Raw genomic sequence first — 15,965 nt, 5'->3', positions numbered from 1 at the left:
GTGATCTGCCTGCCTTGGCCTCCCAAAGTGCTGGGATTACAGGTGTGAGCTACCGCGCCCGGCCTTGGAACATTTTAAAGGAAGAAGAGGCTGAGTGTGGTGGCTCACGCCTGTAATCCCAACTGGGAGGCCGAGGCTGGAGGATCACTTGAGGTCAAGAGTTCAAGATCAGCCTGGCCAATATGGTGAAGCCCTGTCTCCACTAAAAATACATAAATTACCCAGGAATGGTGGTGGATGCCTGTAATCCCAGCTAGTTGGGAGGCTGTTGCTAGAGAATCGCTTGAACCTAGGAGGCAGAGGTTGCAGTGAGCCAAGATCGCACCACTGCACTCCAGCCTGGGCGACAGAGGGAAACTGTGTCTCAAAAATAGGTAAGTAAATAAATAAATAAAGGATTAAAGGAATAAATAAAATAAAGACTTGATGATTAAGTGAAAACAAGAAACAAAGAATAGAGAATCAAATAAATTTAAAAATTTTTAAACCTACACAGATAGGGAGTGGAAACTACAACTGGAATAGAGGAATCCTAGAGTAGCTAGTTCATGCATTTGAGATAAGATTTTGCGAGATCCTTGGAAAATCTATTATGCTTTTGGACATTCAAAATTAAAGTCAAGGCTCAAAATAGACTTGGGAGTCATTAACATTGAGGCTGAAACTTTTTAAAAAAGTGGATGAACTCTCTGAAGAAGAGACTGTGTGTTGAGTACAAGGCTGAAACACTGAAACTTGGAAAATGCAAAGGTCTAAAGGAAAAAAGGAGGGAGGAAGAGGCAACAAAGATGAGTGTGTTCATGGAGAAACAGGGAAGTGCAATAACCCAGACACCAATGGAGAAGCGCTGCCTGCAGGGGAGGAGAGGAAAACCCAAGAGAATCACCTGAAAAACTATTCAAACTCAAAGTTCAGCAAGGTGCTAAGTTGCAAAGTACAGCAACCACTTACAACAATTGATGGCTTTCCTCCAACTATAGCCTATTACAAAATATAATGGATAGGCCGGGCGCAGTGGCTCACACCTGTAATCCCAGCACTTTGGGAGGCCGAGGCGGGTGGATTACCTGAGGTCAGGAGTTCGAGACCATCCTGACCAACAAAGTGAAACCCCGTCTCTACTAAAAATACAAAAATTAGCCGGGTGTGGTGGCAGGCTTCTGTAGTCTCAAGTACTCAGGAGGCTGAGACAGGAGAATTGCTTGAACCCGGGAGGCGGAGGTTGCAGTGAGCCGAGATCGCACCATTGCACTCCAGCCTGGGCAACAGGAAAGACTCTGTCTCAAAAAAAAAAAAAAAAGAAAAGAAAATATAATGGACAAAAGATCCCATTTGTAATGGCAAAAGCCAAAAGATAATAATGACAGATAAACTATAAAAATGTGTGGTACTTTTGAAAATATAATGGAAAAATTCTATTTTCAATAGTAAAAAGAAAGAAAGAGAGAGAAAGAAAGAGAAAAAGAGAAAGAAAGAAAAGAAAGAAAGGGAAGGAAAGAAAAGAAAGAAAGGGAAGGAAAGGAAGGAAGAAAAGAAAGAAAGGGAAGGAAAGGAAGGAAGAAAAGAAAGAAAGGGAAGGAAAGGAAGGAAGAAAGAATCCAGTCTGAGCAATATGGCAAGACCCAGTCTCTACAAAAAAAAATTTAAATTAGCTGGGTATGGTGGTGCATGCCTGTGGTTCCAGCTACTCAGGAGGCTGAGGTGAAAGGATTGCTTGATCCCAGGAGGTTGAGGCTGCAGCGAGCCACGATTATGCCACTGCCCTCCAGCCTGGGCAACAGAGCAAGACCCTGTCTTAAAAAAAAAAAAAGGCTGGGTGCGGTGGATCATGCCTGTAATGCCAACTCTTTGGGAGGCCAAGGCAGGCAGATCAGCTGAGGTCAGGAATTCAAGACCAGCCTGGATAACATGGTGAAACCCCATCTCTACTAAAAATACAAAAATTAGCCGGACATGGTAGTGCACACCTGTAATCCCAGCTACTCAGGAGGCTGAGGCAGGAGAATCGCTTGAATCTGGGAGGCAGAGGTTGCAATGAGCTGAGATCATGCCATTGCACCACAGCCTGGGTGACAAGAGCAAAACTCTGTTAAAAAAAAAAAACCCACCAAAAATAAAAAAGAAAATGTCAAACACCTAGGAATAAACTTGTATGGTACTTTTATGAATGTACTACAAAAACCAAAAGACGTAGATTTGAATAATGAGAGGACATAGCAGATGGAAAACATGATATTATGAAGATATCAGTGCTCTCCACGTTTACACATTTAATGCAGTTTCAAGCCAAAATAAATTCCAAGTGGACCGAGGAGATATATGAAAAACAAAAACAGATAAAAGAAGTATAAAAGAAAAAAAATGGCAAGGAAAAATTTTCTAGGCATAATCCCAAAAGTAGGACCATTAAGAAAATGATAGATAGATAAGATTCTGAACAAACCTGATTCCTAGAGCCCAAGGCCTAGAGCTCAGAGCTTTGCAATATCCTCCTCAGTCCATGAATTTGTGATAAGAACATTGCAATTTTTCCTTCCACGATATTTCTGCCCTGTACAGATGAATATTAGCTCAAGATATTTCTGTGCCCTTTATAGATGAGTCATCTTTAAGTATTCATCAAAGATATTCACATTCTCACTGTGGGTGAATCCACACTATAGAACCTCAGATTCTACAACCACTCTCAAGGCCTTATGATATAGCAAGCCCTCAGCTCTGGCGGAGAAATAGGATCAAGAGCAAAGATCATGCCATTCATATCTGGCACCAACAAGCCAAAAGCCAAAATTCCACACCATGAGTGTGCTTGGGACTGGGGTTGCTCTGGCCCTAGAAGTAGGTGAAACACACCCCACTTAACTAAAAGCAGTGACCAAAAGCTGGGAGGTGATAGGAACAATTATCTGTATTAAGGTGAATATGCAAATGTTCTCCAGCTTACTTCTTTGACATGCTTTTTTAGAAAATTGTGCTCTACATTGGTTCTCAAACTTTAGCATACATCAGAATCACTGAAGGACTTGTTAAAAAGACTACTGGGGTCCACCCTAAATCACTCTGAATTTCTGAAACAGTTGGCCTGGATCTGAACCAAGTCTGCATTTCTGACAAATTCCCGGTTGGTGCTGATTCTGCTGGTCTGGGGACCACACTTTAAGAACCACTGCACTACATTTGTGATATTGGGTGTGGACCCGAAAGAAAGGCAAAAAGGAAGCTCTTGATTTTGTTTGCTTTTGACAAAAAAGTCCTTGGAGAGAAGCATCTGGAGACTGAGACTACCCAGAGGGGTCAGACAGTCTTCCAGGGGCTATGCAACGGAATTCCTTTCTTATAAATATCCCTCCCTAAACCTTAGTAAAGTTACTAAATTCAGAACATGCTTAGTTTGAGTTTGTGTGTGTGTGTGTGTGTGTGTGTGTGTGTGTGTAAAACTGCTGCATAGGATCAAACCAACAATAAAAAAAAACAAGAAGAGGAAACAGAACCATGGGGTAGCAATGTCAGGAATTCACTGAGCAGGGGAAAGAGTTTCAACTGTACAAAGTAGGATACAGGAGAAATTTACTGAAATCTCTAAGGGCAGGAAGATTAGTGAATGTTCCAGTCTCCTGATGCTTTACCTTAATTTGCATATATCTTTTCTGAGCATTGAGTCGCCGACATATTTATCCCCAACATTAATTCTTAATTCGTTCTGATTCTAAACACTTTACCCGGCTGGGCGTGATGGTTCACACCTGTAATCCCAACACTTTCGGAGGCTGGGCCAGATGGATCATCTGAGGTCAAGAGTTGGAGACCATCCTGGCCAACATGGTGAAACCCCGTCTCTGCTAAAACTACAAAAACAAAATTAGCCAGGCGTGGTGGCGCATGCGTGTAAATCCCAGCTACTCAAGAGGCTGAGGCAGGGGAATCACTTAAACCCAGGAGGTGGAGGTTGCAGTGAGCCAAGATCATGCCATTACACTCCAGTATGGGTGATGAGCAAAAACTCCATCTCAAAAAATAAATACATAAACACTAAAAATTCATAATTTGTAAAGAAATGTAAGTGCAGAAGATTGCTCTCCAACTTAAAATAATTAAAACTCTCCTGCATTTAAAATACCATTCTTAATTTATCTGTTTCATACATTTTAAAAAAAAATGTTGGGTTTTTTTTTGTTTTTCATTTTTTGTTTTTTTTGAGGTGGAGTTTTGTTCTTGCTGCCCAGGCTGGAGTGAAATGGCGTGATCTTGGCTCACCGCAACCTTCGCCTCCCGGGCTCAAGTGATTCTCCTGCCTTAGTCTCCCGAGTAGCTGCGATTACAGGCATGAGCCACCATGCCCGGCTAATTTTGTATTTTTAGTAGAGACTGGGTTTCTCCATGTTGGTCAGGCTGGTCTCGAACTCCTGACCTTACATGATCCGCCCGCCTCGGCCTCCCAAAGTGTTGAGATTACAGGAGTGAGCCACTGAGCATGGCCGGGTTTTTTGTTTGTTTTGTTTTGTTTTTCTGTTTTTTGTTTTTTTGAGACAGAGTTTCACTCTGGTTGCCCAGGCTGGAGTGCAATGGTGCAATCTTGGCTTACTGCAACCTCCTCATACCGAGTTCAAGCAATTCTCCTGCCTCAGCCTCCCGAGTAGCTGGGATTACAGGCATACACCAGCACGCCCAGCTAATTTTTTGTATTTAGTAGAGACAGGGGTTTCACCATGTTGGTCAGGCTGGTCTCGAACTCCTGACCTTAAGTGATCCACCCACCTCAGCTTCCCAAAGTGCTGGGATTACAGGTGTGAGCCACCGCACCCGGCCTGTTTCATACATTTGATATTCTGTAGAGATTTCACAAGGCGGCACATGTCTCTGAAACCCCTTCATTATGATTATAAACTGTGGCCTCTTTAAAGACAGAGCTGGCCGGGTGCGGTGGCTCACGCCTGTAATCCCAGCACTTTGGGAGGCCGAGGCAGGTGGATCACAAGGTCAGGAGCTTAAGACCATCCTGGCGGCCGGGCGCGGTGGCTCAAGCCTGTAATCCCAGCACTTTGGGAGGCCGAGGCGGACAGATCACGAGGTCAGGAGATCGAGACCATCCTGGCTAACACGGTAAAACCCTGTCTCTACTAAACATACAAAAAAAAAAAAATTAGCCGGGCGTGGTGGCGGGCGCCTGTAGTCCCACCTACTCGGGAGGCTGAGGCAGGAGAATGTCGTGAACCCAGGAGACGGAGCTTGCAGTGAGGCGAGATGGCGCGCACTGCACTCCAGCCTGGGCCACAGAGCGAGACTCCGTCTCAAACAACAACAAAAGACCATCCTGGCTAACACAGTGAAACCCTGTCTCTACTAAAAATACAAAAAATTAGCGGGCCGTGGCGGCGGGCGTCTGTAGTCCCAGCTACTCGGGAGGCTGAGGCAGGAGAACGGCGTGAAACCGGGAGGCGGAGCTTGCAATGAGCCGAGATTGCGCCACTGCACTCCAGCCTGGGCGACAGAGCAAGACTCCATCTCAAAAAACAAAAAACAAAAAAGACATAGAGCAAACAGAGCTACTGCTTGATCCCCTATGTATTAGACTAAAGTAAAATCCTGTCAAGGACTATTTCTGCACCGTGGAACTGAAGAATGACTTTGTTAAATTTCAACCAATTTAAAAAAATAAAACAGGGCTGGGCATGGTGGCTCACACCTGTAATCCTAGCACTTTGGGAGGCTGAGGCAGGTGGATCACCTGAGGTCAGGAGTTCAATACCAGCCTGGCCAGCATGTTGAAACCCCATCTCTACTAAAATACAAAAGTTAGCTGGGGGTGGTGGCATGGTAATCCCAGCTAATTGGGAGGCTGAGGCAAGAGAATTGCTTGAACCTGGGAGGTGGAGGTTGCAGTGAGCTTAGATCCCGCCATTGCACTCCAGCCTGGGCGACAAGAGTGAAACTCCGTATCAACAACAACAAAAAAAACAACAAAGGCCGGGCACAGTGGCTCACGTCTGTAATCCCAGCACTTTGGAGGCCAAGGTGCGCAGATCACGAGGTCAGGAGTTCAAGACCAGCCTGGCCAACATGGTGAAACCCCGCCTCTACTAAGAATACAAAAATTAGCTGGGTATGGTACACATGCCTGTAATCCCAGCTACTCAGGAGGCTGTGGCAGGAGAATCGCTTAACGGGGACCTGGGAGCCAGAGGTTACAGTGAGCTGAGATCACACCACTGCACTCCAGCCTGGGCTACAGAGCGTGACTCTGTCTCAAAACAAAACAAAACAAACAAACAAAAAGATAAACTTCAACCCATTTTTAAATGGTCTTTCTAATTATATGAGTTTCAGATGGACTTTGAACATAGGAGAAATGGAAGACTCCTCAGTGAACAAACATCAGCGTATCATATTCCCAAGGTAGGGGATAAGTTAAACCCTTTTAGATAAGGTTTACAAGAGTCATTACAACTTTCCATCGAGATAAGCTGGAAGGTTATTGTGGTAGCCAGTCACCAAATGGCCCCAGTGATCCTTGCTTCCTGGAATTCACTTACTAGTTTACACACCTTCCCACTTGGAATCATGTGGGAAGGTGTGTAACATGGAATCATGTTGTACTCTATGTCCAACAGAATGAGGCAGAAGTAACAGTGTGTTGTTTCCAAGGCTAGATCATAAAAGATATTGCAGTTTGTACCTTCGTCTTGGTCTTAGATCACTGACTCCAGGGGAAGCCAGCAGTGAGGACACTCAGCAGTCCTATGGGTGGGGAGTCAATCACAGTCCTGAAAGGCACAGTCCTGAATGCCATCATCCTGAATGTTGAAATTCTAAAAGATCAAAATCCTACAAATATAATTCTGGAAAAAATCATTTAAAAGTCTTTAAGGGGGATTTATTGAGAAATATATAAAAACACAACAGAAGGCTTCATAAACCACTTACACAATAAAACAGACAATAACAACATTCACTTTTTTACAAGTATAAACACTCAGATATACTAACAACAGCTGTATGGGCATAACAGTTATGAGCAGATAAGCCATATTCATAAAGAAATAGGTCGAAATGGGAAACATATAAACACACATCATTGTAGTTGGTAATTGTGTGCACCCAGCTTTATAACTGCAGTTATCTGAAATACCATGACGAACAAGCTAAGTCTTTGATGAGATCAATCAAAAACCTTGATGGGTCACCACCACATATTCGGTCACCCAAACAGCCAAGATTTGGAGACTTTTTTTTTTTTTTGAGACGGAGTTTCGCTCTTGTCGCCCAGGCTGGAGTGGTGCAATCGTGCTATCTCGGCTCACCACAACCTCTGCCTCCTAGGTTCAAGTAGTTCTCCTGCCTCAGCCTCCTGAGTAGCTGGGATTACAGGCATGCGACACCACGCCTGGCTAATTTTGTATTTTTAGTAGAGACGAGTTTTCTCCATGTTGGTCAGGCTGGTCTTGAACTCCCAACCTCAGGTGATCAGCCTGCCTCGGCCTCCCAAAGTGCTGGAACTACAGGCATGAGCCACCGTGCCTGGTTATCTGGAGAAATGTTATCACAAATGCAGATGTACGAAAAGAACATCTCGCCAGGCGCAGTGGTTCATGCCTGTAATCCCAGCACTTTGGGAGGCCGAGGCGGGAGATTCACCTGAGGTCAGGAGTTCGAGACCAGCCTGGCCAACATGGTAAAACCCCATCTCTACTAAAAATACAAAAATTAGCTGGGCTTGTGGCAGGCGCCTGTAAATCCCAGCTACTCAGGAGGCTGAGGCAAGAGAATCGCTTGAACCCAGGAGGCAGAGGTTGCAGTGAGCCGAGATCGTGCCATTGCACTCCAGCCTGGGCAACAAGAGCAAAATTCCATCTCGAAAAAAAAAAAAAAAAGAACATCTCTTCTTTTTTCTTTTTCTTTTTTTGTTTTTTTTTTTAGAGAGATCTTGCTCTGTCACAACACAGGCTGAAGTGCAGTGGCACCATCTCGGCTCACAGCAGCCTCCAGCCCAGGCTGGAGCGCAGTGCAGCAGGCTGGTCTCGAACTCCTGACCTCAGGTGATCTGCCTTCCTCGGCCTCCCAAAGGACTAGGATTACAGGAGTGAGCCAGTGCACCTGGCTCTCCCCTCCTTTATTGAGGAAGTTTCAACGTTGTCACATACATGCACACTGCTTACTCACACAAAGTCAACATTGTGGCCGGACTCAGGAGTTCGACACTAGCCTGGCCAACATGGTGAAACTCCATCTCTACTAAAAAAAAAAAATACAAAAATTAGCTGGGCATGGTGGCAGGTGCCTGTAATCCCAGCTACTCCGGAGGCTGAGGCATGAGAATTGCTTGAACCCAGCAGGCGGAGATTGCAGTGAGCCAAGATAGCACCACTGCACTCCAGCTTAGGCGACAGAGTGAGACTCTATCCAAAAAAAAAGAAAAAAAAAAAAAAGTCAACATTGTGATAATACACATTCATGCAATCAAGTTTCTGATGTCCACGGCAACAGAAGAAAAATCTGTCCCAGCTCTCAGAGAGACCAAATTGTCTTCTGTATTTGTTCTTTCTGGGCCGATCAGATGGTGCCCACCAACACTGAGGGCAGATCTTCCCAACCCAGTGCACTAGGAATCACACAGTAATCTGCTCTGGAAACATCTTTAAGCATCAAACCTTAAAGAAAGTAATACTTGTTAAGATTTCATGTAGTACCAAAGAAGAATATCAACAATTATCTGGCTGGGTGCGGTGGCTCACGCCCGTAATCCCAGCACTTTGAGAAGCCAAGGCAGGTGGATCACCTGAGGTCAGGAGTTCAAGACCAGCTTGGCCAACATGGTAAAACCCTGTCTCTACTAAAATACAAAAATTAGCCAGGACTGGTGGTGGGCACCTGTAATCCCAGCTACTTGGGAGGCTAAGGCAGGAGAATCACTTGAACCGGGAAGGCAGAGGTTGTAGTGAGCCGAGATAATACCACTGCACTCCAGCCTGGGTGACAGAACAAGATTCCATCTCAAAAACAAATTAATTAATTATTAATTAAATGGGGGTATTAAAGCAAAAAATATTCAGAACTAGATAATAAAGAAAGTCTCAAAAACTTTCAAATAAGTTATAGCATACTAACAATGGTCTCTATTCAAAACAATTAAATAATCTATCAACTAGAGCCTCGAACTTCTGGGCTCAAGTAGTTCTCCTGCCTCAGTCTTCTAAATACTTGGGACTATAGGCACGTGCCACCGCACCTGGCAAAAGATAGATACATTTTTAAAGTCCTATATATGTTTAGAAATTGTAAAAGAAGACCAGGCGTGGTGGCTCACACCTGTAATCCCAGCATTTTGGGAGGCTGAAGCGGGAGGATCATGAGGTCAGGAGTTTAAGACCAGCCTGGCCAACATAGTGAAACCCCGTCTCTACTAAAAATACAAAAAATTAGCTGGGGTTGGTGGCGGGCACCTGTAATCCCAGCTACTTGGGAGGCTGAGGCAGGAGAATCCCTTGAAGTCCATGAGGCAGAGGTTGCAGAGAGCTGAGATCGCGCCACTGCACTCCAGCCTGGGCGACAGCACAAGACTGTCTCAAAAAAAAAAAAAAAAAATGCCGGGCGTGGTGGTTTACGCCTGTAATCCCAGCACTTTGGGAGGCCAACGGGGGTGGATCACGAGGTCAGGGGATCGAGACCATCCTGGCTAATAGGGTGAAACCCCGTCTCTACTAAAAATACAAAACAAAATTAGCCAGGCATTGTGGCAGCTGTGGTAGCCTGTAATCCCAGCTACTCAGGAGGCTGAGACAGGGGAATTGCTTGAACCCGGGAGGCAGAGGTTGCACAGTGAGTGGAGATCATGCCACTGCGCCACTGTACTCCAGCCTGGGCAACAGAGCGAGACTCTGTCTCAAAAAAAAAAAATTGTAAAAATACTTCTCAATAACTAATGACTCTTAAAATCATAATTGAAAAATAACAATAATTGAAACTGAACAAAAAGACTATATATACAACACGTGGGATGCAATGAAAGGAGAGAAAACCTATAGCCCTAAATGTTTACATTAAAAAAGAGAAAGTCTGAAAATGAGCTAAGCATCCACCTTAAGAAGATAGGAAGAGGCCAGGTGCGGTGGCTCACACCTATAATCCCAGCAGTTTGGGAGGTCAAAGTAGGCAGATCACCTGAGGTCACGAGTTCGAGACCAGCCTGGCCAAGATGGTGAAACCTCGTCTTTACTAAAAAAACAAAAATTAGCTGTGCCTGGTGGCGAGCGCCTGTAATCCCAGCTACTTGGGAGGCTGAGGCCGGAGAATCGCTTGAACCCACAAGGCAGAGGCTGCAGTGAGGTGAGATTGCACCACTGCACTCCAGCCTGGGCAACAAGAGCGAGAATTTGTCTCAAGAAAAAAAAAAAAAGAAGATTGGAAAAGAACAACAGAATAAATGCAAGTTGACTAGAATGAAGGAGATGATACAGATAAGATTAAAAACTCTTTAATCTTATGAAATGAAATAAGACTGAAATTCGATCAAGGAAAAAAGAGAAAACATAAATATTAGAAATGGAAAACGGAGGCATAACTACATATCCAGCAGATATTAAAGATAATGAGAGAAAGGTATGAACGACTTTATTCAATAAATTTGAAAACATAGAAAAAATGAACAAATTCCTTTAAAATCCCGACAAATTGGCTAGGCGCGATGGCTCACGCCTGTAATCCCAGCACTTTGGGAGGCTGAGGCAGGCAGATCACTTGAGGTCAGGAGTTCGAGACCAGCCTGGCCAACATGATGAAACCCCGTCTCTACCAAAAAACACAAAAAAATAGCCGGGCATGGTGGCACATGCCTGTGGTCCCAACTCCTCGGGAGGCTGAGGCAGGAGAATCGTTTGAACCTGGGAAGCAGAGGTTACAGTGAGCTGAGACGTCGCCACTGCACTCCAGCCGGGGCAACAGAATGAGACTCTGTCTCAAAAAAATTAATTAATTAATTACATAAAATCCTGATAAATCATCCTGATAAATGGTCATTTATCAAAATGAATTCAGAAAGAAAATCTTTTTTTTTTTTTTTTTTTTTGAGACAGCTCTCGCTCTGTCACCCAAGCTGGAGTGCAGTGGCCCAATCGCAGCTCAGTGCAATTTCTGCCTCCTGGGTTCAAGCGATTCTCCTACCTCAAGCAATTCCCTCCTGCCTTGGCTTCCTAAAGTGCTGGGATTACAGGTGTGAGCCATCATGCTTGGTGTATGCTTGTTTATTTTTATTTTCATTTTATTTTTTTAATTTTCTTATAGAGACAGGGTTTCACCATGTTGGTCAGGCTGGTCCCGAACTCCTGACCTCAAGTGATCTGCCCGCCTCAACCTCCCAAAGTGCTGGGATTACAGGTGTGAGCCACCGTGCCTGGTCATCATATTAAATTTATAACAAACTATCTTCAATCAATAAAAACTGAGCTTAGGCCGGGAGCGGTGGCTCATGCCTGTAATACCAGTACTTTGGGAGGCCGAGGCGGATGGATCGCCTTAGGTCGGGAGTTCAAGACCAGCCTGACTGACATGGAGAAACCCCGTCTCTATTAAAAATACAAAATTAGCTGGGGTGGTGGCACATGCCTGTAATCCCAGCTATTCGAGAGGCTGAGGCAGGAGAATCACTTGAGCCGGGGAGGGGGAAGTTGTGGTGAGCTGAGATCGCGCCATTGCACACCAGCCTGAGCAACAAGAGTGAAACTCCGTCTCAAAAAAAAAAAAAAAAAAATCAACTGAGCTTAAATAGCATATAAAACCCTGTTCCTATATAGCTATCTCCCTCTCCTTTATGTTGTGATGATCACAAATTATATCTTTATACACCGATTTGCTGCCTCACTTTTTTTTTTTTTTTTTTTTGAGATGGGCTCTGTTGCCCAGGCTGGAGTGCAGTGGTATGATCTCAGCTCATGGCAACCTCTACCTCCCGGGTTCAAGCGATTCTCCTGCCTCAGCCTCCCTGAGTAGCTGGGATTACAGGCACCTGCCAACACGCCCGACTAATTTTTGTTGTTTTTCTGAGATGGAGGCTTCCTCTGCTGCCCAGGCTGCAGTGTAGTGGTATGATCTCAGCTCACTGCAACCTCCACCTCCCGGGTTCAAGTGATTCTCCTGCCTCAGCCTCCTGAGTAGCTGGGATTACAGGCACGTGCCACTATGGCCGGCTAATTTTTGTATTTTAGTAGGGATAAGGTTTCCCCATGTTGGTCAGGCTGGTCTCGAACTCCTGACCTCAGGTAATCCACCTGCCTTGGCCTTCCGAAGTGCTGGGATTACAGGAGTGAGCCACTGCACGTGGTCTGCTCCAGGTGATTTTTTTTTTTTTTTTTTTTGAGACGGAGTCTCGCTCTGTCGCCCAGGCTGGAGTGCAGTGGCGCAATCTTGGCTCACTGCACGCTCCGCCTCCCAGGTTCACGCCATTCTCCTGCCTCAGCCTACTGAGTAGCTGGGACTACAGGCACCCACTACCATGCCTGGCTAAATTTTTGTATTTTTAGTAAAGACTGGGTTTCACCGTATTAGCCAGGATGGTCTCTATCTCCTGACCTCGTGATCTGCCCGCCTCAGCCTCCCAAAGTGCTGGGATTACAGGCGTGAGCCACCGTGCCCGGCCCAGGTGATTTTTTATTTGTGTTTGTATTATATAGAGATAGGGTCTCCCTGTTGCCCAGGCTGGCCTCAAACTCCTGGGCTCAAGGGGTCCTCCTGCCTCAGCCTCCCAAAGTGCTACGATTATAGGCATGAGCCACTGTGCTGGTCCAAAGTGATGTTTATGGGTAAAACCACTGAGAACTTTCCGGTAGAAGTGGGATGAGGGTGCGATGGAGGAGTGGTTGTTGGTTGGGGGGGACCTGGAAAGGAAGTAAGGTTTGCAATGACAGTAATACAGAAGATCTTGCAAAGTACGACATGGCAAACACAGATTACAAGTAATAGACTGGTAGTGCTATTCTGCAGTGTATTACCTGGCTATAAATGGAAACATTTAAAGAACGTATAAAAAATAAAAATGGGCCAGACAAGGTGGCTCATGCCTGTAATCCCAGCATTTTTGGAGGCCAAGGCAGGTGAATCACCTGAGGTCAGAAGTTGCAGACCAGCCTGGCCAACATGGTGAAACCCCATCTCTACTAAAAATACAAAATTAGCTTGGTGAGGTAGTGCATGCCTGTAATCTCAGCTACTTGAGAGGCTGAGGCAGGAGAATCGCTTGAACCCAGGAGGCGGAGGTTGCAGTGAGCCGAAATCGTGCCATTGCACTCCAGCCTGGGCCACAAGAGCAAAACTCTGTCTCAAAAAATATAGATAAATAAAAAATAAAGTAAAAAAATAAAAATAGACGCCGGGTGCCGTCACGCCTGTAATCTCAGCACTTTGGGAGGCCGAGGCAGGTGGATCACTTGGGGCCAGGAGTTCAAGACCAGCCTGGCCAACATGGTGAAACCCCATCTCTACTAAAAATACAAAAATTAGCCAGGTGTCCCAGCTACCCAGGAGGTGGAGGTTGCAGTGAGCTGAGAGCTGAGATCACACCACTGCACTCCAGCCTGGGTGACAGATCAAGATTCTGTCAAAAAAAGAAAAAGAAAAGGGCCAGGTGCAGTGGCTCATGCCTGTAATCCCAGAACTTTGGGAGGCCGAGGCGGGCAGATCACGAGGTCAGATCGAGACTATCCTGGCTAACACGGTGAAACCCCATCTCTACTAAAAATACAAAAATTAGCCGGATGTGGTGGCACATGCCTGTAGTACCAGCTGTTCGGGAGGCTGAGGCAGGAGAATCACTTGAACCTGGGAGGCAGAGGTTGCAGTGAGCCAAGATCATGCCACTGCACTCCAGCCTGGCAACAGAGCAAGACTCCATCTCAAAAAAAAAAATTAATAAAATAAAATAAAAAATAAAAATGAAAAAATAAAGTATATATATTGCTTCCAATCAAATAGATATCAGTATATTATAAAAATTATGAAGTACAATAGCCGTTTTTTTTTTTTCTGAGACAGAGACTCGCTCTGTCGTCCAGGCTGGAGTGTAGTGGCGCAATCTAAGCTCACTGCAAGCTCCGCCTCCTGGGTTCAAGCAATTCTCCTGCCTCAGCCTCCCAAGTAGCTGGGATTACAGGCACGTGCCACCAAACCCAGCTAATTTTTGTATATTTAGCAGAGACGGGGTTTCACCATGTTGGCCAGGCTGGTGTCGAACTCCTGACCTCAGGTGATCCACCCACTTCGGCCTCCCAAAATGCTGGGATTACAGGCATGAGCCACCATGCCTGGCAGAAGTATAATAGGTATAAGACATTGGAGATTCCTTAGAAACTATCAGTTTTCTGTCCCCACCTCTTTCATACAAACACTCCGTAACTGGTTCCAGCTCTCTTTACACATAGCTTGTAGAAAACATAGAAGGGTAGGAGGTGAGGAAAGCATCTTTTCTCTTATGGAATATGCAGAGGTCCCCCTCAAGCTTTGTTGACACCTGATCTCTGTAGGAGACTACTGCTCTTGTCTAGTATTTTCATTTTATAGATGAGAAAACTGGGCCTCAAAGGAACAGACTTGTCCAAGATTAGCATAGCAGAGCCTGAGTTAAAACACATTTTCTGGCTGGGCACGGTGGCTCATGCCTATAATCCCAGCACTTTGGGACGCCAAGGCGGGCGGATCACCTGAGGTTGGGAGAAACAACCCAAATCATATCATTCTTTCATTTTTAAGAGAGGGCCTCAATCTGTTACCCAGGCTAGAATGCAGTGGCATGATCAAAACTCAGTTCAGCCTTGGTCTGCCAAGCTCAAGTGATCCTCCCACCTCAGCCTCCCAAGTAGCTGGGACTATAGGCACACACCACCACGTTCAGCTAATTTTTAATTTTTTTTTTTTTTTGTAGAGACAGGGCCTTGCTATGTTGCCCAGGCTGGTCTTGAACTCCTGGGCTCAAGCGATCCTCCCTCCTCAGCCTCCCAAAGTGCAGGAATTATAGTCATGAGCCACTGCATTCAGCCATATCATTCTTTTAAAGACTGAAAATACACAGATGCCTACAATGCAATTTCCCCTCAAGCTGCCACTGATGGTTTTTATATTAATACCCCAAAAAATTATATCTTGGTTGTTTGCAACAGAAGTAATAAATAGCAGGCACAAGAGGTGGCAGCAGAATTTTTTTTTTCTTTTTTCTTTTTTTGAGATAGGGTCTTGCTCTGTCACCCAGGCGGGAGTGGAGTGGCAAGATCTCGGCTCACTGCAACCTCTGCCTCCCAGGTTCAAGTGATTCTCATGCCTCAGCTTCCTAAGTAGCTAGGATTACAGGTGCCCACCACCAGGCCTGGCTAATTTTTGTATATTTAGTAGAAATGGGGTTTCACCATGTTAGCCAAGCTGCCCTGGAACTCCTGACCTCGAGTGATCAGCCCAGCTAGGTCTCCCAAAGTGCTGGAATTACAGGGGTGAGCCACCACACCCGGCCAGAATTTTTAAGTGTAGTCAGAAGGGGAGGTTGCTTTCCCTCACCATAAATTTATATTTTAAAATGTGCATTCATTAAGTTTAGAATACTGGTAAGTGTACTCCTTTTCAGAAAAGGACCTTTATTACTTAAAGCATCTGACAGTACCTACTCCATGCAATTGTTTGTTTCTTTGTTGTTTGTTTTGAGACAAAGTCTTACTCTCACCCAGGCTGGAGTACAGTGATATGATCTCAGCTCACTGCAACCTCAGCCTCCCACGTTCAAGCAATTCTCCTGCCTCAGCCTCCCGAGTAGCTGGAATTACAGGTGCACACCACCACGCCCAGTTGATTTTTCTATTTTTAGTAGAGACAGCGTTTTACCATGTTGTTCAGGCTGGTCTCAAACTCCTAAACTCCTGAACTCCTGATCCACCCGCCTTGACGTCCCAAAGGCTGGGATTACAGGCAGGAGCCAATGCTACCAGCCTACTCCACGCAAT

The sequence above is a fragment of the Gorilla gorilla genome, chromosome 15 (genome assembly GCF_029281585.2).
Source record: "Gorilla gorilla gorilla isolate KB3781 chromosome 15, NHGRI_mGorGor1-v2.1_pri, whole genome shotgun sequence".
Taxonomy (NCBI): domain Eukaryota; kingdom Metazoa; phylum Chordata; class Mammalia; order Primates; family Hominidae; genus Gorilla; species Gorilla gorilla.
This window is presented reverse-complemented; position numbering follows the sequence as displayed.